Source organism: Neofelis nebulosa, chromosome 7 (genome assembly GCF_028018385.1).
Source record: "Neofelis nebulosa isolate mNeoNeb1 chromosome 7, mNeoNeb1.pri, whole genome shotgun sequence".
Lineage (NCBI taxonomy): Eukaryota > Metazoa > Chordata > Mammalia > Carnivora > Felidae > Neofelis > Neofelis nebulosa.
Genome location: NC_080788.1, coordinates 87,039,260 through 87,065,680, shown reverse-complemented (window position 1 = coordinate 87,065,680; position 26,421 = coordinate 87,039,260). Strand labels below are relative to the sequence as shown.

General features: G+C 35.5%; 1 protein-coding gene across 9 annotated transcripts in view; it reads left to right on the top strand.

Annotated features, from left to right (window-relative positions):
* SLC25A21 (solute carrier family 25 member 21) overlaps window positions 1-26,421 on the top strand; it is a 484,023-nt gene that overhangs the window by 240,110 nt on the left and 217,492 nt on the right. For 4 of the 9 annotated variants that reach the window (XM_058738861.1, XM_058738867.1, XM_058738866.1 and 1 more), the window contains exons 1-3: window positions 11,335-11,440; window positions 12,786-12,827; window positions 13,519-13,542. The exons of 2 other annotated variants lie outside the window; for them this stretch is intronic. The gene's annotated coding sequence lies outside the window, so the exon portion shown is untranslated. Of the gene's footprint in view, window positions 1-11,333; window positions 11,441-12,785; window positions 12,828-13,518; window positions 13,543-26,421 lie in introns of those variants that run through there. 3 more of the 9 variants (XM_058738865.1, XM_058738864.1, XM_058738862.1) reach the window with 2 other exon arrangements.

Below are 26,421 nucleotides of genomic sequence, written 5' to 3'. Positions count from 1 at the left end.
GGAAATACTTCTAAAGTGCCAAATTGAAGAAATGAGACATGTTCTACAAGGGCTTGGTTATTATAGCTTTTCAGTGATAGAGAATTACTACATAAATGCACTCTTTAGTTTTAAAGCAGAGAAAGCAGAGAAGATAATTTTTACAATTCATTCTTTTGGTTGGGGGTGGGATTGAGGTGGGCAGTGTATAATGGTTAGGAATGTATTCCAAAGTATTTGGGGCACCTAAGTGGCTCAGTCTGTTGAGCGTCCAACTTCAGCTCAGGTCATGATCTCACGGTTTGTGGGCTTGAGCCCGCGTCGGCCTCTGTGTTGACAGCTCAGAGCCTGGAGCCTACTTCAGATGCTGTGTCTCCCTCTCTCTCTCTGCCCCTTCCTGGCTTGCTCTCTCTCTCTCTCTCTCTCTCTCTCTCTCTCTCTCTCTCTCTGTCTCTCTCTCTCTCTCAAAAAATAAATGAGCATTAAAATTTTTTTGAGAAAAGAATGTATTCCAAAATATTTAATCTGCAAGTGCCAATGTAGTTAAATACTCAAACTTCTTTAGGTGCCAGTGTTCTAAGTAATGATCTCTTCCAAATCCACTGGGCTGGTTTTCACCCAGGTGCTGTTTCACATACTCATTTTAGTGAGTTTCATTACCCATGGTTCCCTGCCCTCTCTACTTGTTCTTTTATCTGACCTCTTAGTTTTATTTGGCATCTTAAGGAAATGCACTCTTCTTGTCTTCTTAGATAGTTCTGAAAAGTTCCCTCCTAGTGTCCCACCCACTTCTACTGATTTATCTTTCTTCTTCTTTTTCCAAGGGTCTTCTTCCTCTGCTCTCCCTCAAATGTCTTTGTTTAAATTAATCACCATTTTCTCCCTTTTACCATTAATGCTTTTTTTGTGTTAGCTAAGATATTGTTGCCTACCCCAAGGTCAAATTTTGATATGTTGCGTTTTCATTATCATTCAGTTAAAAATACTTTTGAATTTCTGTTATGATTTCTTCTTTGTGACATGAGTATTTTTGAATTGTGTTCTTTAATTTTCAGATAGTTAGAGATTTTCCAAATATCTATTTATTATTGATTTTTAATTTAATTTAGTTTTATTCAGAGGCCATACTTTCTCGGATTTCAATTTTATTGAATTTATTAAAACTAATATTGTGACCCAGAATATGGTCTATTTTGGTAAATGTTTCATGTGTACTTGAAAGAATATGTATCCTGCAGTTGTTGAGTGGAGGGTTTTATAGATGTCTGTGTGGTCATATTGATGATATTCAACTCTTCCATATACTTGCTTATTTTCTGTCTTCAACTAAGTATATATGTGAGTTTGTATATTTCTATTTCCAGTTCTGTCTATAATTATTGATATAGTTGGATTAAGGATGACTCCTGATTTTCTCTGTGTTCTGCTTTTATTTGTTCCTTATCTCTCTATTCTTGCATTCTTTCAGATTGAGTATTTTTTACTATTTTATCATCATTATTACTTCATTAACTATACATCTTTGTTTTATTTCTTATAGCTTTATTCAGCTTCAACTGATATAAAAAAGTGCACATATTTAATGTATACAATTTGATGAGCCTGAACATATGCATACACCCATGATACCATCACTACAGTCAGGGTAAACAACTCCAGAAGTCTCCTTGTGTTTGTGTGTGCGTGCGTGTGTGTGTGTGTGTGTGTGTGCATGAAGAACACTTAACATGAAATCTATACTCAACAAATTTCTAAGTGCACAATACCACACTGGTAACTATAGGTACTATGTTGTATAGCAGATCTCTAGAACTTACTTATCTAGCATAACTGAAACTTTACATCCACTGAACAACTCCCCATTTCTCCCTGCCCCTATTCCCTGGCAACCTCCAGTCTATTTTCTGCTTCTGTAAATTTGACCATTTTAGATACCTCATATAAGTGAATCTTGCAGTATTTGTTCTATGACTGACTTATTTCAGTTAGCATAATGTCTTCCAGGTCCACATGTTCTCAGAAATGGTAAGATTTCCTTCTTTTTTTTTTTAATTTTTTTTAACGTTTATTTATTTTTGAGACAGAGACAGAGCATGAACGGGGGAGGGGCAGAGAGAGAGGGAGACACACAATCGGAAGCAGGCTCCAGGCTCTGAGCCATCAGCCCAGAGCCCGACGCGGGGCTCGAACTCCCGGACTGTGAGATCGTGACCTGAGCTGAAGTCGGACGCTTAACCGACTGAGCCACCCAGGCGCCCCAGATTTCCTTCTTTTTTAAGTCTGAATAATATTCCATTGTATGTATATACCACACTTTATTTATTCATTTGTCTTTTGATGGACATTTGGGTTGTTTTCATATCTTGGCTATTGTGAATAGTGGTGCAATGAATATGGGCATGCAGATTATCTCTTCAAGATCCTGATTTCAATTTGGGGGGGGCGGGGCACATACTCAGAAGTGAGATTGGTGAATTATATGGTAGTTCTATTTTAAATGTTATGAAGAACCTCCATACTGTTTTCCATAGCTGCTACACCATTTTACATTCCTACCAACAGTGTACCAGAGATCCAGTTTCTCCACAAACTCACCAACATTTGTTATCTTTTGTTTTGGTTTGATTTGGTTTGATAAGTAGCCATCCTAACAGATGGGAGATGGTATCTCACTGTGAATTGAAATTGCATTGCCCTGACAATGATGTTGAGCACTTTTTTATATACCTGTTGGCCATTTTTATGTCTTTTTTCAAGAGATGTCTATCCAAAGTCCTTCAGATATTTTCCAGTCAGGTTATTGTTTTGTTTTTGTTTTTTGTTTTTTGTTTATTTTGTATTTTCTTTTGGTTTTGTTTTTGCTATTGAATTATAAGAGTTCCATATATATATTTGAAAATTAACCCCCTACCAGATGTGTGGTTTACAGATATTTTCTCCCATTCTTAGGTTGCCTTTTCACTGTGCTGATGGCTTCTTTTGATGTCCAGAAGCTTTTTAATTTGATGTCATCCCGGTTGCCTAGTTTTGCTTTTGCTATCTGTACTTTCAGTGTCATATCCATGAAATCATTGCCAAGAGCAATGTCATGAGGCTTTCTTATTTTGTTCTAGAAATTTTATGGTTTCAAGTCTTATATTTAACTCTTTAATCCATTTTGAGTTGATTTTTGTATATGGTATAAGGTAAGTATTCCATTTCATTCCTTTGCATTTTGATATTCAGTTTTACAAACACCATTTGTTGTAAAGACTATCTTTCTCCATTGTGTATTCTTGGCATCCTTGTTCAAGATTAGACGCATGGGTTTATTTATACATTGAATAGTAACAGCATTGAATCTGTAGATTGCTTTGAGCAGTATAAACATTTTAACAATATTGAGTGTTCCAATTCATGAAGATGGGATGTCTTCCCACTTATTTATTTCTTCTTTAATTTCTTTTATCAATCCAAAGCCAGACAAAGACAGTACAATAACAACAACAAAAAACCCTCATCCAATATTCTTTATGAAAATAAATGCAAAATTTTTTGACAAAATACTAGCAAACCAAATTTAACAATACATTAAAAGCATCATATACCATGATCAAGAAAGATTTATCTCTGGGATGCACAAATGGTTCAATATATGCAAATCAGTAAATGTGATATACCACTTTAACAAGATGAAGAATAAAAATCATACAATTATTTCAATAGATGCAGAAAAAGCATTTGACAAAATTCAGTATGTTTTCTGGATAAAAATGCTGAACAAACATTCAGATGGAATGTCCCTCAACATAATGCAGGTCATATATGATGAGCTCATAGTTAACATCATACTGAATGGTAAAAAACTGAAAACTTTTCTTCAAAATCAGGAACAAGATAAGGATGTTTACTCTTACCACTTCTAATCCACACAGTACTAGAAGTTCTAGATAGAGCAATTAGGCAAGAAAAAGAAATAAACAGCATCCAAATCTGAAGGGATGAAATAAATTATCTGTGTTTACAGTTGACATAATCTTATACATAGCAAACCCTAAAAACCTTACCAAAGAACTGTTAGCACTAACAGATAAATTCAGGAAAGCTGCAGGATTCAAAATCAACATATAAAAATCAGTTACATTTCTAAACACTAACAATGAATTATCTGAAAGGAAATTAAGAAATGAATCCCATTTACAATAACATCAAAAAGAATAAAATACTTAGGACTAAACTTAACCAAGGAGGTGGAAGACTTGCACACTGAAAACTGTAAAATATTGATGAAAGAATCAAAGGAGACACAGATAAATGGAAAGGCATCTTGTAATCATGAAGTTGCTTTATTTTTAAGTTCTTGCTTAAGAGTTCACGACGTTTTTTTTTTTACATGTTTTTTAATTTAGTCTGCCTTAACTAATGTACCACATTCCATATTATGTAAGGACCTCACCACAGAATGTTTCTATTTTTGGCATCCATTCCTTTGTGCTACTACTGTCATGATCCTTACTTCTACATATGTTATAAACCTTACGTTGTACTATTTTGTGCTTGAAGCAATCTATTGTTAAGTAAAATTTCAAAATAAGAAAAATTCTTTTATATTTACTCACACATTTATCACTTCTGATGTTCTTCATTTACTTGTGTAGATATAAATTTCCATCTGCTATGATTTTCCTTTTGCCTGTAGGACTTTAATATTTCTTATCATATACATGGGGATGCAGGCAATGAGTGCTCTCAAATTTCCTGTGGAAAATCTTTGTTTTGCTTTTTAAAAAACATTTTTCTCTAAAAATGGAAATCTAGGCTGTCGTTTCTTTTCTATCAGTACTTTAAAGATATTTGTCTATTGCTTTTGGCTTAAAATTTCTGGTAAGAATTCTATCATCGTTTTCATCTTTGTTCTTCTGCATGTATGTCTTTGGGGAGAGTTGCATTTAAGATTTTCTCTTTTTTGTTATTTATTTATTTACTTTGAGAGAGAGAGAGAGAGAGAGAGAGAGAGCCAGTGTGAGCAAGAGAGGGGCAGAGAGAGTGAGAGAGAAAATCCCAAGCAGCTGGACATGAGGCTCAATCTCATGAGTCATGAGATCATGACCTGAACCCAAAGAGTCAGACACTTAACTGACTGAGCCATCCAGGCACCCCTGAGATTTTCTCTTTGTCATTCCTTTGTAGCAATTTGGATATAATTTGTCTTTCAGTGGTTTTCATTTCTTTATTCTGCTTGATTTTTTGTGCTTATTAAATACATGATTTATAGTTTTTCTTTAAACCTTGGCCATTTTTATTATAGCTGCTTTAAAGTCTTTGTCTGCTAATTTCATTATCTCTCATTTCTGAACCTGTTTCTGTGGACCAATTTTTCTCCTGGATGTGGGTCATGTTTTGCAGCATCTTTCTTATTTTTCATTGGATGCTGGACATTGTAAATGCTACATTATTGAATGATTGTATTTCACTAATGTATAGAGTTGTTTAAAAAAGTGATTTTAGTTTGTTTTTCAGGCAGTTACGTTACTCATGGATCATATTCATTGTTTTGAAGCTTGTTTTTAAGTTTTTAAGGATGGATTTAGAGTGTCTCTTATTCTGAAGCTAGTTGAGTCCTGCTAAAAGTTGTAACCCATCTGTAGTCTTCACTGAATGCTCCATATTTTCAATGACATCTCTCTAGTCTGGCTATTTAAAATAACACATAAAAAGATGTTCAGCATCACTAATCATCAGGGAACTGCAAATCAAAACCACAATGAAATATCACCTTACATCTTTCAGAATGGATAGAATCAAACAGACAAGAAATAACAAGTGTTGGCAAGAATGTGGAGAAAAGGGAATTCTCATGCACTGTTGGTAGGAACGTAAACTGGTGCAGCCACTGTGGAACACAGCATGGAGCTTCCTCAAAAAATTAAAAATAGAAATGCCATATGATCCACTAATTCAATTATTGGGTATCTACCCAAAGAAAACGAAAACACTAATTCAAAAAGGTATAAGCACTCCTCTGCTTATTGTAGCATTATTTGCAATAACCAATATATGGAAGCAACTCAGTGTTCATCGACAGATGAACGGATAAAGAAGAGTATGACTCAACCATAAAAAGAATAAGATCTTGCCATTTGTGACAACATGGTTGGACATAGAAGGTATTATGCTAAATGAAATAAGTCAAACAGAGAAAAATACCATATGAATTCTCTTATATATGGAATCTAAAAAATAAAACAGATTAATAAGCACACAAGCCAAAAGAGCAGAAACAGACCCATAAATACAGAGAACAAACTGGTGATTACCGGGACAGGGGGGATTGGGTAAAATGGGTGACAGGGAGTGAGAAGTACAGGATTCCAGTTATGGAGTGAATAAGTCATAGGATGAAAGGTACAGCATAGAGAATATAGGCAATGGTATTATGTTAGTATTGTATGTTGACAGATGGTAGCTACACTTGTGGTAAGTATAACATAGTGTATAGAGTTGTTGAATCACTATGTTGTACTTCTAAAACTAAAGTAACATTGTATGCCAGTTACAATTCAATTAAAAATAAATAAAAGAAGATAGAATAGAATAGAACAAAATAAAATGAAATACATCTCCCAGCCCTATGTGAATTCTGAGAATGTTAGCTCCAGTTCCCCTATAAGTTCTATGCCTGGTCTTGTAGGATTTTATTATACATAAGTGCATCCTACAGTTTGTCAAAGAACCAAGAGGATCCCCATGAAGATTTCTGGAGCTCCTTCTCTGCATAACTGATTTCCTCTCTGGCATTTTGTCTTCCAAATTAGAGCTGCTTTGGCCTTCCTAAACTCTAATCTTTGTCTCCTCAATTTGATGAGATGAGTGTACCTTGGCTGGATTGTTCTTTCCTGGTTGGGGTCTAAAAATTGTTTCCAAGAGGAATGCAGGGGTAATCATAAGGATAACTTCATTTGTTTCCTTTCTTTTAGGGAAAAACATCCTTCACTGCTGGTTGTCCATTTTTTGAAAGCAACTGTTCCATATTTTATCCAGTTTTCTAGTTGTTTTTGGTGGGAGGGCAAGTTCAGTTGTTTATAGTGGGAGATGAAATCATGGCCAGAAATGGAAGTTTCCATACTATAATTTTTAAAGTTTATTTATTTACTTTGAGAGAGAATGAGAATGACAGGGGGAGGGACAGAGAGAGGGGGGAACAGAGGATCTGAAGCTGACTGTACTGACAGCAGAGAGCCTGACGCAGGGCTCAAACTCATGAATCGCGAGATCATGACCTGAGCCAAAGTCAGATGCTTAACTGACTGAGCCACCCAGGTGCCCCCATAGTATAATTTTTAAAGTGACTTTTAATCAAAGTATAGGATACATTATATGCAGAGAAAAATGCTGAAATCTAAAATGTTCAGCCTAACAAAATGTACACGTGAGCACACCTATCTAATCCAATATCCAGAACATAATGAGCACCCAGAAGTCCCCTTTTGTTCCCTTCAAGTTATCACTTCCTCCCTAGTAAGGGTAACCACTATCCCAAAATCTACTATCCTAATTTAGTTTTGCCTTCTGAGCATCATTGAAATGGTATCATATAATAAGTACTCTTTTGAAGCTGTCTTCTTTAATTCAATATTATATTCATCCATTTTGTATTATGTGGCTATAGCTCATTTTCATTGCAGTATAGTATTACAGTGTAAATACATTTATTCATTCTACTTCTAAGTCTGGTTTGAGGATATTACACTTCTGAACATTCTTACACATATCTTTCGGTAATTATGTATACCTCTTTCTATTGGGTGTAGTCTTAGAATGGAACATCCTCAGTGACACTTGGTAATTTATGTGTGTTTTCATTTTAGCTATTAGGATAGATAAATTGTGAAATTGCTTTGTGGGTTTAATTCCAATGAATTGGAGAACTTTTTCATATGTTTGCTTGTGTGAAATGATGGCTAAGCCTTCTGCCCTTAATTTCCCCCTGACTTTTCCTGATTGATTTGTAAGAGTCATTTACATGTTCAGAATGGGAGTCATTTGTCAACATACATATTTCAAATATCTTCTCCCACTCTTTGGCTTTCCCTTTCACTCTCTTAATTGGTCTTTTCATAAAATTTTGTAAAAACTTAATGCAGCCTAATTTATCATTTTTTCCTTTATGTAGCACTTTCTGTCACCTGTCTTTGTCTACTCCAAGTTTCTGAAGATTGTCTTCTAAGGTTTTTTTTTAAGTTTTATTATCTTACTTTTGATGTTTAGATGTACAATCCATCTGGACTTGATTTTTGTATATAGTGTAGTATTAGTCAAGATTCATTTTGTGTGTCGGGGAGGGGGGTATCCAATTGTCCCCATACCATTTATTGAAAAGACTTTCCTTTTCCTACTGTTCTTCAGTGATACATTAGTTATAAATAATGTGATCTTATATGCATGAATTTATTTGTGGATCTTTGAATTCTGTTCCATTGAGTCTAGTTCATTATTTTTACGCCAATATCACATTGTCTTTATTACTATAGCTATATGATACATCTTGATATGTAATAGTGTAAGTCCTCTACATTCCTTATTGCAATTGCCTCAGCTGTGCTTGGCTTTTGCATTTCCATGTAAATTTTGCATTTTCATGGCAAGAATTAGCTTGTCAATTTCTATAAACATAGTGTAATTTTTTTCTATTATAATTTCATTGAAGGTAAAGGACTGTATTTGCTTTTGTATCTGTAGGACCCCGTATGTTCCTTACATGTAGATAATGCTCAGTATATGTTCTCAGAATGAACAAATGAAGTACACTTAAATGAAAAAATTTTTGTTCTACTATTTTCTTCGTTGAGTATAATCCAGGATATGACTGGCTGGACTTCATAAAGAAACAAGGTCAGTTTACTCTCAGTGTGAGGCAAAGTTCATTGGGCCACAGTTTCTAGCTTGTGTCTTAGAAGAAGACATTGCTAAACAACTTTAAAGGAGGACTCAATTTTTAAGAATTCATTAGACCTAGGGGCGCCTGGGTGGCTCAGTTGGTTAAGCGGCTGACTTCGGCTCAGGTCATGATCTCTCGGTCCGTGAGTTCGAGCCCCACATTGGGCTCTGTGCTGACAGCTCGGAGCCTGGAGCCCGTTCTAGATTCTGTGTCTCCCTCTCTCTCTGACCCTCCCCCACTCATGCTCTGTCTCTCTCTGTCTCAAAAATAAATAAACGTTAAAAAAAAAAAAAGAATTCATTAGACCTAAAAATCCATAAGTTGTTTTATGGAACATTTGAAAGCAAACATATTCATTTTCCCATATGACTGATTGTAAGTCCTGAATTAATAATTATCAGTAAAAGTTGTTTTCCTAGTACATGGGTAATATGTGACCAATATTTATTGAACAAAAAAGAAATGATGAGTGAATTAACTTTGGTTAATTTTAAATTTCTTTTGGATTAAGTGTCATAACATAATTGCTAGTGCTCCTCCTTTTCTATTTTTGTAACTTTACTGTAATTATCTATGAAACCCAAAGTGCAAGAATGGACTAAAATAATTAAAAGTGGCATTTGTCCCACAGACACTTAAAGGAAGTATGATGGAAAATCACTGCATGAGAATGGCCCAGGTTTTGGTGTTTTTTTGTTTTTGTTTTTGTTGTTGTTGTTGTAGTTGATTTTTTTTAAAACACGTGGTACCTTCTCAACATGTGGAATTTCTCTAATAATATTTATATGAGTTTGTTTAGAGATTCTGTTAGGGTAGCTATCCTGATGATAAGGAATATTTAACTTGCCAATAATTTCAGAATGATGTAAATATAAACATAGTTAAAATGATTTGAATTTATATTTAAAATTTTTATTGAGTTATAATTGATGGATAACATTGTATTAGTTTCAGTTGTATAACGTAGTCATTCAGTATTTTATGCACTGTAATGATCACCACAATAAGGCCAGTTCATCCATCACCAAACAAAGTTACAAAACATTTTTTTGTTGTGATGAGAACTTTTAAGATTTACTCTTTTGGTAGCTTTCAAATATGCAATACAATATTACTGACTACAGTCACCATGTTGTACATTATATCCTTTTCACCTATTTATTTTATGATTGGAAGTTTGTACCTCTTGATCCCTATCACCCATTTTACCCACCTCACAATCCCCCTTCTCCTTGGCAATCACCATTCTGTTCTCTGTATCTATTTTGTTTTGTTTTGTTTTGTTTTGTTTTTTTTAAATTTTTTTTTCAACGTTTTTTATTTATTTTTGGGACAGAGAGAGGCAGAGCATGAACGGGGGAGGGGCAGAGAGAGAGGGAGACACAGAAGCAGAAACAGGCTCCAGGCTCTGAGCCATCAGCCCAGAGCCTGACGCGGGGCTCGAACTCACGGACCGCGAGATCGTGACCTGGCTAAAGTCGGACGCTTAACCGACTGCGCCACCCAGGTGCCCCTTGTTTTGTTTTTTTTATATTGCACATATAAGTAAGGTATTTGTTTTCCTCTGACTTAATTGACTTAGTGTAATACTCTCAAGTTCCATCCATGTTGTCACAGATGGAAATATTTCATTTCTTTTTTTTAAGTAGTATCCCATTATATATATTACTATATATAATTACTATAGTATATAATTTATATATGGGATATAATAATATACAGTAATATATATTACTATATATATGATACATTGCTATATTGACTATATTATTATATTTAGATTACTATAATTACTATATATAGTATATATATATTATAATATATATTACTATATATAATTACTCTAGTAATTACATATAGCATATAGTGTATATATAGTATAGTATAATAAATATTTAGTATATACTTTGTATATATTCTTTATCCATTCATCCACTAAAGAATACTTAGGTTGTTTCCTTATCTTGGCTATTATAAATAATGCTGCGGGGCACCTGGGTGGCTCAGTCACTTAGCATGTGACAGGTCATGGTCTCACAGTTCGTGAGTTCAAGCCCTCCATCAGGCTCTGTACTGAAAACTTGGAGCCTGGAGCCTGCTTTGGATTCTTTGTCTCCCTCTCTCTCTGCTCCTCCTCTGCTCATGCTCTCTCTCTCTCTCTCTCTCTCTCTCTCTCAAAATAAATAAACATTAAAAAATTTTTGTAAATAAATAATACTGCAATGAACATAAGAGTGCATATGTCTTTTTGAATTAGTGTTTTTATTTTCTTTGATAAACACCCAAAAGAATTACTGGATCATATGTAGTTGTACTTTTAATTTTTTTAGTAACTGTCATAGTGTTTTCCATACTGGATGTACCATTTTATATTCCCACCAACAGTGCATAGAATGCCCCCTTTTCTCCACATCCCTGCCAACACTCATTATTTCTCTCTTTTTTTAAGGTTTTATTTTTAAGTGATCTTCTACACCCAATGTGGGGCTCAAACCTACAACCTCAAGATCAAGAGTTGCATACTCTACCAATTGAGCCACTCAGGTGCCCCAACACTTGTTATTTCTTATCTTTGTGTTAAAAGCCATAGTGATATCTCATTGTCATTTTGATTTGCATTTCTCTAATAATTAGTGAGTGATGTTGAGCATCATTCCATATGCCTGTTGGCCATCTGGATGTCTTCTTTTGGAAAATTGTCTATTCAGATTCTTTGTCCCCCCCCCCCCCCGCCCTTTTTTAAAATCAGAATGATTTTTTTTTTTGCAACTAAATTGTATGAGTTCTTCATATATTTTGGACATTAGCCCCTTGTCAGATGTATGATCTACAATTTTTTTTCCTATTTGTAGGTTGATTTTTCATTTTGTTGATAGTCTCTTTTGCTGTGCAGAAGCTTTTTAGTTTGACGTAGTCCTACTTACTTATTTTTGCTTTTGTTACCTTTGCTTTTGGAGTCAGAAACCATTTTCGTGACCAAAGTCAAGGAGCTTATCATCTGTATTTTCTTCTAGTAGGTTTTATGGTTTCAGGTCTTAACATTCAAGTTTTTAATCCATTCTGAGTTAATTTTTGTTAATGGTGTAAGACAGTAGCCTTGTTTCATTCTTTTGCATATGACTGTCCAGATTTCCCAACACTATTTATTAAAGAGACTGTCCTTTCCCTATTGTATATTCTAGTGTCCTTTACTATAAATTAATTGACCATGTATGTGTGGATTTACTTTTGGGCTCTACATTCTGTTTCATTGGTCATTATGTCTGTCCTTATGCCAATATCATACTGTTGTAATTATTATAACTATGTAACATATTTTGAAATCAGGATGTGTGATGCCTCCAGCTTTGTTCTTGTTTCTAAAGATTGCTTTAACAATTCTGGGTCTTTTGTGGTTCCATACAAATTTTAGGATTGTTTGTTCTATTTCTGTGAAAAATGCCTTTGGGATTCTGATAGGGATTGCATTGAATCCGTGGCTTACATTGGGTAGTATGGATATTTTAACAATATTAATTCTTTCAATCCATGAGCATGGGATATATTTCCGTTTATCTGTGTGTCCAGTTTCTTAAATTATTTTCTTATAGTTTTCAGTGTACTGATCTTTTACCTACTTGGTTAAATCTGTTCCTAAGTATTTCATTATTTATATATAATTGTAAATGGGATTATTTTCTCAATTTCCTTTTCTGATAGTTCATTATTAGTGTATAAGATGTATAAAAATTATGTAACCTGCAACTTTACTGAATTTGTTTATTAGTTCTAACAGTTTTTTGGTAGAGTGTTAAAGGTTTTCTCTCTATATAATTATGTCATCTGGAAATAGTGACAGTTTTACTTCTCCCTTTCTAATTAGGATGCCTTTTATTTTTTTCTTTCCAAGTTTCTCTGGGTGGGACTTCCAATACTATGTTGAATGAAAATGGTGAGTGGGCATCTTTGTCTTGTTCCTGATCTCAGAAGAAAAGCTTCCAGCTTTTCACTGTGGCATATGATGTTAGCTGTGGGCTTGTCATATATGACCTTTATTATGTTGAGGCATGTTCCTCTATGCCTACTTTGTTGAGAGTTTTTATCATAAATGGATGTTGAATTTTGTCAAATACTTTTTTCTGCATCTATTGAGATGATCATATGACTTGTATCCTTCATTTTGTTAATGTGATGTATCATGTCGGTTGATTGGCAGATGTCGAATCATCCTGTATCCCTGGAATAAGTTCCACTTGATTACAGCGTATGGTCCTTTTAACGTATAGTTGAATTCAGTTTGCTAGTATTTGCTTGAGGAGTTTTGGATCTATGTTCATCAGGGACATAGTCTGTGATTTTGTGTGTGTGTATATGATGTCTTTGTCTGGTTTTGGTTATCAGGGTAATGCTGACCATGTAATATTTGCTTTATATATGTAGGTGCTTGTATGTTGGGTGCATATATATTTACAAATGTTATATCTTGTTGGATTGACCCCTTTATCATTATGTAATGTGTTTCTTTGTCTTTTACTTAGAGTCTTTGTTTTAAAGTCTCTTTTTTCTGATATAAGTATAGATACACAAGCTTTGTTTTGGTTTCTGTTTACATGTAATGTCTTTTTCCGTCTCTACAATTTCAGCCTATGTGCATCTTTACATCTCAGGTGAGTGTCTTATAAGCAGCATATAGATGAGTCTTGTTTTTGTTTTGTTTTGTTTTGTTTTGTTTTATCCATTCAGACACTCTGTCTTTTGATTGGACAAGTTAGTTCATTTACATTTAAAGTAATTATTGATAGATATGTACTTATTGCCATTTTGTTAATTGTTTTCTGGCTGTTTTATAGTTCCTCTCTGTTGCTTTCTTATTCTCTTGCTCTTTTTCCTCATGATTTGATGACTTTCTTTAGTGTTATGCATCGATTCCTTTCTTACTATCTTTTGTATATCCACTGGAAGTTTTTGCTTTTTGGTTACCACTAGAATCACATATAATGGCCTATATATATAACAGCCTATTTTAAGTTTATAGCAACTTAAGTTTGAACACATTCTAAAACTCTACATTTTAACCACACCCTGCTACAATTTGTTTATGGTACTACACTTTACATCTTTTCATTTTGTCTATCTCCCACTGGCTTTCATGAGGAGAATGCAAGGTCAGGGCATGCCTGCCTGCTTTCACACAGTGGCTGGAAGGCACAGGGCCAGGGCATGCCCACCCATGCTGTCAAGGGAGAGGGAGAAGGCAAAAATGGCACCTACCAGCACCTCTATTCCCCAGAGAGAATTCCAACAGTCCCCTGCCCTCCAGAAGTCACTATAATATAGCAAATGAATCTTTTCCTATAGTCTAGGCACTTTTCAAACTGATGCTTTTGTGCTGGCCTCTTGGGTGCATGAGTCTGCATACAAACCCTTTAAGAGAGTATCTCCACTCCATTTGGGACCCTCCATTTCCTTTGGGTCCCCTGTACATGAGCCCCATTGGTTTTCAAAGTCAGATGTTTTGGAGGCTCATCTTTCTGTTGCAGATTTCAAGTGCTGGAGTACCTGATGTGGGTCATGAACCCCTCATTCCTCAGGGAGAAGCTCTGTATTTGTGAGATCTCTCCCAATTGTGTGTCACTGTATCAAGGGTGAGATTTTTGGCAAGACCACATCTCTGCTTCTCATATCCATGTCAGTGTGGCTCTTTACTATTTGTAATGAAAGAGCTGTGCACCTAGTTTTCACATCTTCTTCAGTGGGAACTATTTCATACGTCACTGGAGATTCAGTGTCTGGGAAGAGGTGAGTTCAGGATCTTCTGTGCCACCATCCTGGATCACCACCCCCCCTCCCATATTTTAAAAAATTATATCATATTCCTGCCACCTACGTGTGAACATAAAATTTCAAATGGAGCCTGCTTTATAATTCTAAATTTTCCATGGATATTAAACTGTAATTGATACCAGGAATTATTTTACCTGAATCAATAGTTTTTTTCATGGATGTATCTCTGTAGTAGGATAGGTATATTGTCTAGAGAACATTTGCCCTACCATAAAGGTAACTAGAACTAGGGGCACCTGGGTGGCTCAGCCAGTTAAGCATCCGACTTCGACTCAGGTCGTGGACTCGCACTTGGTGAGTTCAAGCCGCGTGTCAGGCTCTGTGACACACTCAGAGCCTGGAGCCTGCTTCAGATTCTCCCTCGCTCTCTGTTCCTCCCATGCTCACGCTGTCTGTCTCTCAAAAATAAATCACGATTAAAAAAAACTTTTAACGTAACTAGAAATATGAAGTTCTTAAAATTAACAGTCTCTGGAAGAAATATTAACTGGTTTACTTCTCAAGACAGCAAAACTTCTAAACTTGCTTGTTCAACTACATTTTGTGTGTTTGTGTTTATTTGACTGATTTCCAGAGCTGAAATTAGCAATCAGAAAAGTTTGCAGAACTGACAAAACAAAATATCTTCAGGACATCTTTACAAAATAACAGCTTTTATGGTAGTGTAATTTTGTTTACAGAGAATGAAATTCATTGGCAAGATCTTTACTTTCATTCATCACTATTCTTTGTGTTTTGTCTTTAAATATGTGATATAATAATTTGGTCTGTGGTCTTTAGCAAGGAAACATTTGATTGCAAATCGAGTGTATGCATATGATTCACTCAAAACTTATACTATCTGTTCTTTGGCCTCCTGTGTAATTACCAAAAATTCAGTCCTTGGTATTTCAAGTCTTTGAGTATCCATACCCAAAGACTTGAAATATCCATAAACATACACACACACACACACACACACACACACACATCACACGTATGTATGTGTGTGTATTGTGTGTATATATTTATATTTATATTTATTTCACACACACCACACACACGTATGTATGTGTGTGTATTGTGTGTATAAATTTATATTTATATTTAATTTATTTCTCCCATTCCACGCTAGGAATACCAAGGAGGAATTTTAGAATTTCAGTAGATACAGGAATTGCTGGGACTTAGGAAATGCCATTATGAAATCCTGACCCCAGAGTAATATATTATTTCAATGTCAGTTTGATATATCTCTTAGCAAGTATTCATACAAAAGTTAAAATATACTTAGAATTCATTCAGTACTTCTAAAACTGGATTAGGAGTTTTTACTAAAAAAGATGGCTCAATAAATATATTATGTTTAAGCATGGATAAAGAAATCTGATGAAGATATAATCTAATAGGCAATTCACTAATTTTTAACATGGAAATAGCTGTTTAAATCTCACTCCAAAGCACTTTAAAGTAGGATATTATACCTAATGGCAAAGTGGATTTGGTAAATAGTTTTGGTTTAAGATTTAGAGAAGACTGGCATCTGAGGTTATAAAACTGATCATGTATCTTCTTTTCTTCTTGAGATAATTATTTCTAGGAGCAATAGGAAGACCATGAACTCTGTTTTGGTGTCTATGGTTGGACTCTATCTCTTTTTAATGTCTTTTTTTCTCTGTTTAGTTACTATCTAGAAGTTCTGACTGATCACATAAAACCTTTTTCACAGAGGAGGGTAGTTAAAAAAGAGAGAGAGAAAGAAAAATTTATGTGTCTTACACTTAAAAGGATCTTTTGGCTTTTCCCTTTACAGCTTCTTTTTCTTCCCCACCATTTGGTGGGGTTTTTTTGTATGTGTGTGTGAATGTTTTTCATTAGTTATTTTAAAGGTAATAAAGATGTGTGACAAAGTTATAGCTTCTGCATTTTTTTCTACTTTTACAGTTGTGTTGGTTTCTGATCATCTACAATGAGAAAGTATGAAATTTATTTATATTAAATTGAAGGTGATTTCTAAAAATGGCTCTAGATTTACACAATTATTGTGGACAGTATTTCCCTGCCCTTGGTGAAATCCTCTCTTTAAACTCCTCTGTGTTGGGCTTTCTCATCCTGCAATTCTGAAAACAATTCTGATTCAAGTCCAGCCAATTCCCTAGGTCCAGATCGGGAGTCTGTAGTAAATTTTGTTTTTCAGGAAGGATTTAAATCAACTTGAGGATGATAGCTTTTCAGTAAGTTATTTAGGAAACTGGGGATGTTTGAGAAATAGTTGCTTATCATGTTGAGCTTGGCATTTTGGAGGAAAACCATGGCATCCCACAATCATCCCTTGATCTCTGTAAAGACATGTGATTCTAGGGTGGGTGACCCATGGGTCTGACTAAGTGTAGCAAGGCTGTTTGTGGACATCTGGAGCTCAAAGTATGTCTAACATCTGCTATACTGATGTTAAGATTTTTTGCAACTTTTTTAGCTCAATCTTTATAGTAAATCTTATACACTAAGGAAGCTGGCCTAACCTAAGGAACTTATGGGGCTTTGCATTTTATATTCCTTTTTAAAGAGTGTACTTCTGCATCACAGTCACATAAGGAGCCTTTGTCTCTTCCCCAAAGTCTAGTGCCTTGAACAATGCAGATTGTTCATACACACAAGTGATGCTAAATCACACATCTCAGACCCTGAAAACACTTATAATCATGAAATGGCAAAAAGCAATAAGATTGTGATGCCAGTTTCAGTTTTTCAGATGAGAACATTTAATTTGCTTTTAGTCAGGTTGTTACTGAAAATGAAATCTTCATTTTCCAAAACTTCACCTTTGTCTGTAAATATTTTTTTTTTTTTAAATTTTTTTTTCAACGTTTTTTATTTATTTTTGGGACAGAGAGAGACAGAGCATGAACGGGGGAGGGGCAGAGAGAGGGAGACACAGAATCGGAAACAGGCTCCAGGCTCCGAGCCATCAGCCCAGAGCCTGACGCGGGGCTCGAACTCACGGACCGCGAGATCGTGACCTGGTTGAAGTCGGACGCTTAACCGACTGCGCCACCCAGGCGCCCCTGTCTGTAAATATTTTTAATCTTTTCTACTAATGGTACAATACAAGGTACCTCTTGGCTTTTATATAATTAGCATTATTTTTGCCAGGAACTTAATTATTTTCTTTATAAATAATATTTCACTAATGTTTGACTAGGGACTAGTCAAACCATAATGCCATTAGTTTGCCTCTATAGTTTATGTCTTATTTATATAGCTCTGAATCCAAGAACTGAAGCATCTTTCAGTGCTTTATTGCTACATTTCTTTATTTACTATATTCAACATTACTAAGTTGCCTTCTGTGCACTATGCATTGTGATAGATGCTAAGGACCAAAATGTGAATAATACATAGATTCTGTTTTTTGAGGAGCTTACATTTTGGTGGGAAAAGGAATACATATGTACAAAATTATTGTAAGAAACAGGATATAAATAACAAATTGTGGAAAAGAGGCTTCTCTCTGTTTAGAGTTGCCCAAGTGGCATTCAAAAGGCAGATAGGAATGTGGGGCATTCTGACCCTTGGTGTCCAGAAGGCCAGGGTCAAACAAGATATGCAGTTACTTTTCTAGGGTCAGAAAACAGGAGATACACCAAGGAAAGAGAGTTGAATATTGGAGATGAAGTCCTGGACAAAAAGATGGGGTTTAGGTGAATCTTTTCTTATGAGTAGTGGGCAGTCAATGAGGCAGTGGAACATCAATATCAGATATGCAAGAAGAGTGAAGAGAAGCTTGAAGCAGAAAGAGCCATAGTGGAGGATATTGTTCAAGTCCACTCAGAAATAAGGAAGGCCTGACATTTGATAAAGACAGTAGAAACAGAGAAAGGAAGAGATTTAAGAGAAATCAAGGTGTGAGAAATCCCATGATTTAGAGGGCTTCTAGGTTGAAGATGAAGCTTCTGATTTGCATTATTGTGTGTAGGATGGATGGGGGGAGCCAAAGGAGGAGGAGGTTGGTTGTGGGGCTGGGAAGAGAGATGAGAGATTCTGTTCTGGTCAGATTGAAATTTAGGTGCTCAAGAGACATTCAGGTGGAACTGTCCAGGAGATCATTTAAAAGCTGGCTCTGAGCCATAGAGAGATCAAATCTAGATAATAGATCTGGAACTCAACAGTTCTTAGGTAGTAGTTATAAGCTAATTACCTTAATTTTGTCAGAGTATGTGCCCACATTTTCAAAATTAATTGAACTGAGTTTATGTCATTTAAACAAAATTCACAATTTATGCCATTATGGCCTACAATCAAACAGCATCTCTTTATGTGTTTTAGTGGAACCCACCAACATATTCACATTATCCACAGTTGTTAAATAGTGAATTTAAATTAAACCTCAATGAAAACTATGTTGGAAATACATTGTGTGTTGTTTGTTTTGTGCTAGAACACTATGAGTAGCTTTGAACTATATATGTGTAAGAAAGAATGAGAAATACTTATATTTATTTTCCCTGATGGTAGGGTTTATAATACATTAATTTATGAGAAGATAAAGGATAAACAGCTTGAATGAGAAGTGATCTCATGAGACAACATCTGAGCTCTTTTTCATGTCATTTTATGATCCCCAGGATGCTAGTAGCATTGTCAGAGGCCACTTGTATTGACAATAGTCCAGAGTCTTAAATCTCTGTTTTTTAGTTGGTGAAATTTTCTCATATTGCTGAGAATCCAGGAAATGCTATAATCAATTTTTTTTAATCTAAAAGCCACATTTTATTTCTTTGTTTTCTCAAATCTTACCAAAGTTTTTTAACATTTCTTTTTATTTCTATAGTCTTTCCACAGATATCCTTATGAACCCACTTCTTACCCGAGAAGTAATGTAGGCAGTAATGTCCTTTGAGCGTATGACTCTCAACTTGATTCTGACAAATTATTTAGAGATGCTGATTAGGTTACACAGGGGCCATGACCTTCAGGAGTTTTGCTGATTTGTCTGGTGGTTACCAGTCATTTTTCAAGGTCAACAAGCAGTGAGAAGGTCAACAGTGCTAAGAGAAGCCATCATATAGTGTGTAACTTGGTTTGAGATAGAATGTTGACCTCTTGTCATTAAAGAGGACATGGGGCAGATCACAGCCAAGGCTGATGCCTAAAAAGTGTGATGATACTTCTAGGGTGTCACAGCAGGAATCTCAATAGCTGTTCAATTAAAGTCAGATGTTCTGGAGAAGAGGGGACGTGGCATGCATTACAATAAGCTGAAGGGCATGATCCTTTCACTTTGGAGGGATAGAGAGTCTTACTCTGATGGCCATGTGGTTCTTAATTAGAAGAGTTTGTTTTCTGACAAGACGAACATTATTAGTTTCTAGCTCCATAGCAAAATGCTCATGGTGGATTTTGTGTGATTATCTTATCTTTGGTTATAGAATTGTCTCTAGCATCTCCTCATCCAATCTTCTCCACCCCTTTTTGCTGTACTCCTGCTGTAATTAAGTTTTGAGAGAGAAGAGAGAGTGTGGGAGTTTGCCCTTGTTAAAGACAGGTTAATTCTAGACATGGCTTTACATGTTGACATTTCCCAGTTAGCTCACAGCTCATAGTAGAATTCTGTTGAAACTGTGCCATGATATACTGCCAGCAAGTGGGAGTGGTGAAAAATACTAGGAAGGCTAGTGACGGCTAAAATAACACAAAATAGTACTGCTGTCATCACCTGTTTCAGCAACACAGCCCTTACCAACAGTGCAGCAAGGAGACCCCTACATATTTGATAGTATATTAAGGAAGAATAGTTAGCTTGCATCATTCTGATCATTTTTAGAGTGAAAAAATAGTTTTTTTTTAAAAGAGAAACTAAATAATCTTATATTAAACAAGCTGGCCACTGGATGGTTTACCTACCCCCTTTATTTATTTTTATTTAAAATGTTTTGTCTCTATTATCCCTTTCAGTTTGAAATCAACTTTCAGTTTCTTTCCTTCAGGGAGAAGACAATCAGTCCTTTAAAGTGCTTGCTTTGTGTAATAGCCAAATTTTAGGGAAATATAAATTAAAACCACTTGCTGTGATTAAATTTGAAACTAACAAATACTTCCATGCATGCAACATAACCATTTTTTTTCCTGACATGATTATTTGGTGCAAGATACCCTATTTGTAAAATGTTTGCATTTGGCTCATCATAAAAGGTGTTTTCTTTTTTTTTCTCTGAAAAATACCAATTAGCCCTGATTATGTGTTGTCACTCACTTTATGTTCTTTTTCCAATGCAAAGAAAAAATAAACAAAACACAGAAGTTGGTCTTAAATATCAAAGATCAAACAAGATGAAGAAAAAAACCCCTTACCCTATGGACTCTTGGAAATTAAAATATAAAAGTCTCCTGAAATAGCCCTGCTTTATGTAATGTTGCTGTGAAACACAGGCAAAAGCCTGTTTATATTAATCATCCTTTTCTGTAGCTTCCATTGGCAATCAACTGCTGCATTTCAGCTGTAAGAGCTTACCTTACCAATGTTTTCTGTCACTGGGTAGTACTGGAAAATGTTTTCACAGGCCTCAAATATACCAGATGGAGACTATACTGTCTCCCAAACACTGACAAATCATTTATTAATTTTCGTCACGGTGATTAAAACCAGTCAAGTATAAGGGAATCTGGAAGCAAATTAAACACGTATTTATTCTAAGCTGGAAATTTCCTTAAAGTCTTTCTGATTTGCAGAAAGTTTATGTTCATTTATTCTTGTTCACCTTCTGCCAATGTCAGTGTATTTAGCATTTAGCTTTCAGGTGGAAGATCTGCCTTAGAAGAGTTGCTTAGAAGAGTTGCTTATTAAGGGAAACCCTTTACATAACTACAACTGTCCCATATTACTGTGACTTCTTATTACGTGACCTAGCAATATTCTGCATAATCATATATTGTAAAAACCTAATATTTCTTGGAGTGTGTCTGTCCTTCTTAGAATATCCCTCAAGCTTTACTGTGATAATTCAGAATGTTCTGACCTATCTGATTCTGAATTTCCATGTCTATCAAAGACATACCCACATGGTGCTTTCCATTCATTCATACTTAACTTAGTACCTAAGAAAATTAATACTTAGCATTTGCTGTGATTGATTTACTCTGATTACAATTAAATGATCTATAAAAGGTTCTTTTGACAACATACGATTTACGATAGACTAAGGAATCACTTCACTCAGACTTTTTACCCCCTGTTTTTCTACCACTAATAACGAAAAGGATTATAAACATCTACTCAAACAACTCGTTCTTATCCTTCCTAAGTCAGTTCAGACATCACTACTTCTACCTCTACTGTAAGGTGTTTGTTCTTCCCAAGATACGTTTTGGATTTTAACTATGTAAACAATATAGAAGCTTATATAGTAGTTTTTGTGTTAGGAATTTCTCTCTTTTTTTTTATGTATCATTTTCTGGTCCTTAAACCCATATTGTATAGGTCAAAAGTTTTTTGAAATTGGAAGGAAAGAAATGACTTAAAATAACAAAAACTTAAAGTTTCACCATTACTTAAAATTACATTATTACTTAAAGTTACATTATTAATATTATCTCTTAATAGAATGAACAGATTTTCTCAGCCATTGGCAGGTGGAAAGGCAACCCAGCGGGTGGCTGCTGGGGAGAGAAGGGAGAAATGTTGCCTTGAGGCCTCCTTCCACCCAGGGATTTATTCTTTCACCAAAGATGCTATATGATAAAATCAATTTTTAATAAATAAGTCTTGTTCTGAAAGTCCACACAATCCAGTGTGGGTGGAAGAAAATTAGGAGGTAGATTGGTGAATAGAACATTAGAATTCACTGTGATACATTACAAGAGAGCTAAGATGTGCACCTAACTTAACGAGGATAGTCCAAGGAGGACTCCTGCCTAAGAAGGATTACCTTTAGCCAAGCAGAGGCTTAAAATCTTTGCAAATTAACATGTAGGCAAACGTTTACCCACAAAAAAGTTTATGCATTAAACATTAATTTGTGTTTGTATATTAATTTTAAAATAATCTATAGATTTATCTTCAATTTTAGACTACATCAATTCAATGTATTCATTGAATTCAATTTCTAGAAATGGGAGTTTTGAGTGAGACTCATTTTTAATGAGACTGTATATTCAGTAATGCTTTCAGTCAGATTCTAAGGCCTTAACTGCCATAATCAACTAGGATTTTATTAGTGCCTGCTGCCTGTAGAGAGGCACCAAGTGCAGCAGAATGTGGGGCAAGATCTTGGACTCAAGTTAGATGAACTTGAGCCTGGTCAGGCTCTGACGCTTACTAGCCATGACCTCCAGCATGGTTTTTAGTACATCCCCATCCCTCGTACAACCTTATGGTTGTGAGGAGCAAATGTATGCAAACTGCTTGGCATGGTTACTGGTACATAACATTTGTGCAATAAATTTTAACTATTTGTTGAATGATTGAATGAGTAAACATTGTTGTTATAAATTCTTAACAGAGTTAGTGAAATAGGTCTAATCCTTTCTACAAATTGATTCTTGTGGTAAAACTGAACTTTCTTGGCAATGGATAGGTAGTTTATCAGTTTTTAATTCCCAGGATATATTTTTTATTTAAGATAGATAATAAGTCATGTAGTATACCACACAGAGAAGACACATTTTATAAATATGGATTTAAGACAGTAAGTAGCTATAATAAGCACACAGTAAAGAAATACTCAGTGAGATACATAGAGATATAGACCTAGCTAGCTAGCTAGCTATCTGTAATGATTTTTTAGGAAGGTAACTGTAGCTCAGGATAGCAAAGTGGTTAAGAGCACAGACTAATTGGGTTTCATTAAAACAGCCATTTTTTTTTTTTTAATTTTTTTTTCAACGTTTTTTATTTATTTTTGGGACAGAGAGAGACAGAGCATGAACGGGGAAGGGGCAGAGAGAGAGGGAGACACAGAATCGGAAACAAACAGCCATTTTTATCATGTCTCACAATTCTGCAGGTTGCTTGGACACACATGGGTAGTTCTGCTGGCCTTGATTGGAGTCTTTCATGCAGTTACAATCAAATGGTGGCTGCAGTGGCAGAGATGACTCCCTCACGTGGCTGGCTGTTGGCGTAGGCTCTTGGGCAAGACTGGAGAGTCTCTGTTCTCCTTCATGTGGCCTCTCCATCTGGCTTAGACTATTCAGCACATGGCAGCTGGATCTCCAAAATAAGTGTGCCAGCTGAAAAATACCAGTGTGAAAGTGGCTTATTAAGCCTCTGCTTACATAACACATGCTAATGTCTCAGTGTCCAAAATCAGTCATGGGGTGAGCTTGGAGTCAATGGGAAAGGGCATTCCACCAGGACCGGAATGCTGGGAGGTATAGTTGATTGGTGACCACCAAAGTAATAGGGCACAACAGGGTTGGATCCCAACTCTGCCTCTTAATAGTTGTGGGGGCTTGGGAAGTTATTTCTCTTCCCTGTGCCTCAATCTTCTCATTAATAAAGTGGGGAAAATTTGGTATTCTCTTCAGAGTGCTGCTGTGAATACTTTTGTCAGCAATGAGTTAATGAATGAATTAATACACAAAATATGTGCAACAGCTTTGATATATAAAAGCACTGAAAGTAAGCTAGTTTTAATAGTGGTGATGATAGTAATAGTTGTAGTAAGAGTAATAGAATTATTATTAGTAGAAGCAGCAATAAAAGTAAAAAAAGAAATATCATTTTAGGAATAGAGTACAGCTTCACGACAACTGCTGATTTAGTTTCACAAGAGCTTTTAAAATCTCTAGTATGTTGATTTTTAGAAAGCTAACAGGTTGGGTTTGGTTTCCCTTTGATCATATTGAAAACTAATAAAATTTTCCTCACAGTTCAGGGGCTAGAAAACACACACTGAAAGATACATACAATTCATTTAGAGAAGCAAATCAGAATTTACAAAATACAATAAAAGGACCTTTGATTTAAGGAATTAAAGAGCTCTTCCCGGTTCAGTTAAGAGTTTTACAGATCATTAACTACTTGACAGGTCTGTTCAATAAAGAAATGACTATAATTCCAAAATAAGCCACTAATGAGTTTTTAACACCTCCAAGGTACTTCTTAGGAAAGTACCACAAATAGAGGCTAAGAAATAATTAATATTTTTAGAGATATACCCCCTGGGATCAAAAACATCTACTCAATCACCCCAGGCGATAATCTCCGAATTATTTCTCAATTCCCAATCAACTTCTAAGTATCTTTAATCTCTTTCTCTCCATCCCCGTCACCACTTCCCAGTTTCATGGACTAATCTTTTTTTCATCCCTATTAATGTAAATCTTCTAACTGGGCTCATGAATTTGGTCTCTCTGCATTGTAGTTCTGCTGCCAATGTTCTCTTTCTGAAAACAAAGATGAGATCTTGTCACTACCCCACCATCTCTCATCTTCCAACACTTTGAGACTTCTTATTTCATACCTGTAAGGTCCAAACTACTCAGCAGGATGGTGAAAGCTCTATTGTGATACTTAGTAAATGCTTAATAAGAGGCTGTTAAATTAAAGAATGTCCCAACTTGGGGTCTATCATAATCTATTTATGGAGGAGTGCCTGTCGGGTTCTTGAAATAGGAATGACCCTAAGGTCCCTAGACTTACACTTGGATTGCCTGCTAGCTTTTATGAATATTTAAAGTGAAGTAAGTAGTATCTCAGTTAATCTACTAGCTACACTTCCTCAAATAAGAGCATTTGACAGTCTGATACACCTGAATAATTAAGAGTGGTACTTACATACCTTTACCATGGGTGATCACAAGTTCTGTATAGGAGCAATGGCACCCTCTATTAAGGCTATGATTTGCATAGTAAAAACTTGATAAAGCAAACTTGAATTCGCTGGAATGTATCATTGTTTGTATTTAGCTAGGAGAGTTTGTGTTATGCTTCCACTTTAAAAAATCAGTATATTTTCTTGCTTTGTGATGTGATTAATTGTTAGTAGCTTATTTGATGGCTTGCCAAATGTAGTAAGGGCACTGGACATTTGTTTGCTAATCTGTTTACAGGAGAGAGAAACCTTGTGGAGTTTTTTTGATGACTGTGTTCTTATTAACTTCTTTTAAAACATGCTTAACTCATATAGTCTCTGTCACCAGTAATTTTTCTTTTTTGCAGTAGAGTTCACTCTGTTTTCTCTGAAATTGTGTCCTGAATGAAAAAACCCGAATTTAGAATAACACTGTTCATATGCCAGTGCCTCCTAAAAATGGGGGGTTGGGTGGTGAGAAATTGCCAAATACTGTGGGGTGCCATGGAGTACTGAGACTGTGAGCTTGGGTTTTTTTTTATTTAAAAGACAAGTGCAGATTAATATGGCTTGCTACAATAGGCAGGGATGAATAGAAGACTGATATAAAAACAGAAGAATCATGTCAGGGTGTTGGTATTCTTTGGGGTTTTGTCCTAGTCCCTCTTCTTACTTTCAGACTCACCCTGAAGAGTGTTATCCCCTCCCATTGTTTCCATGGCCACTCACATGTGCATGGCTCACAAATGTGTATCATCCCACTTGGATGCCTAGCAGGCCCCTCACCTTCAACATGTCCCTAACTGAACTTGTCATTCTCCTCAGAGCTGTTCTTCAGTGAATGGTTCCATCGTCCATCATCCTCAGGTCTCATATATCTCTCCCTCCACCTCCCTTATTCCCAACATCCAATCCATCCTTTTCTCCACT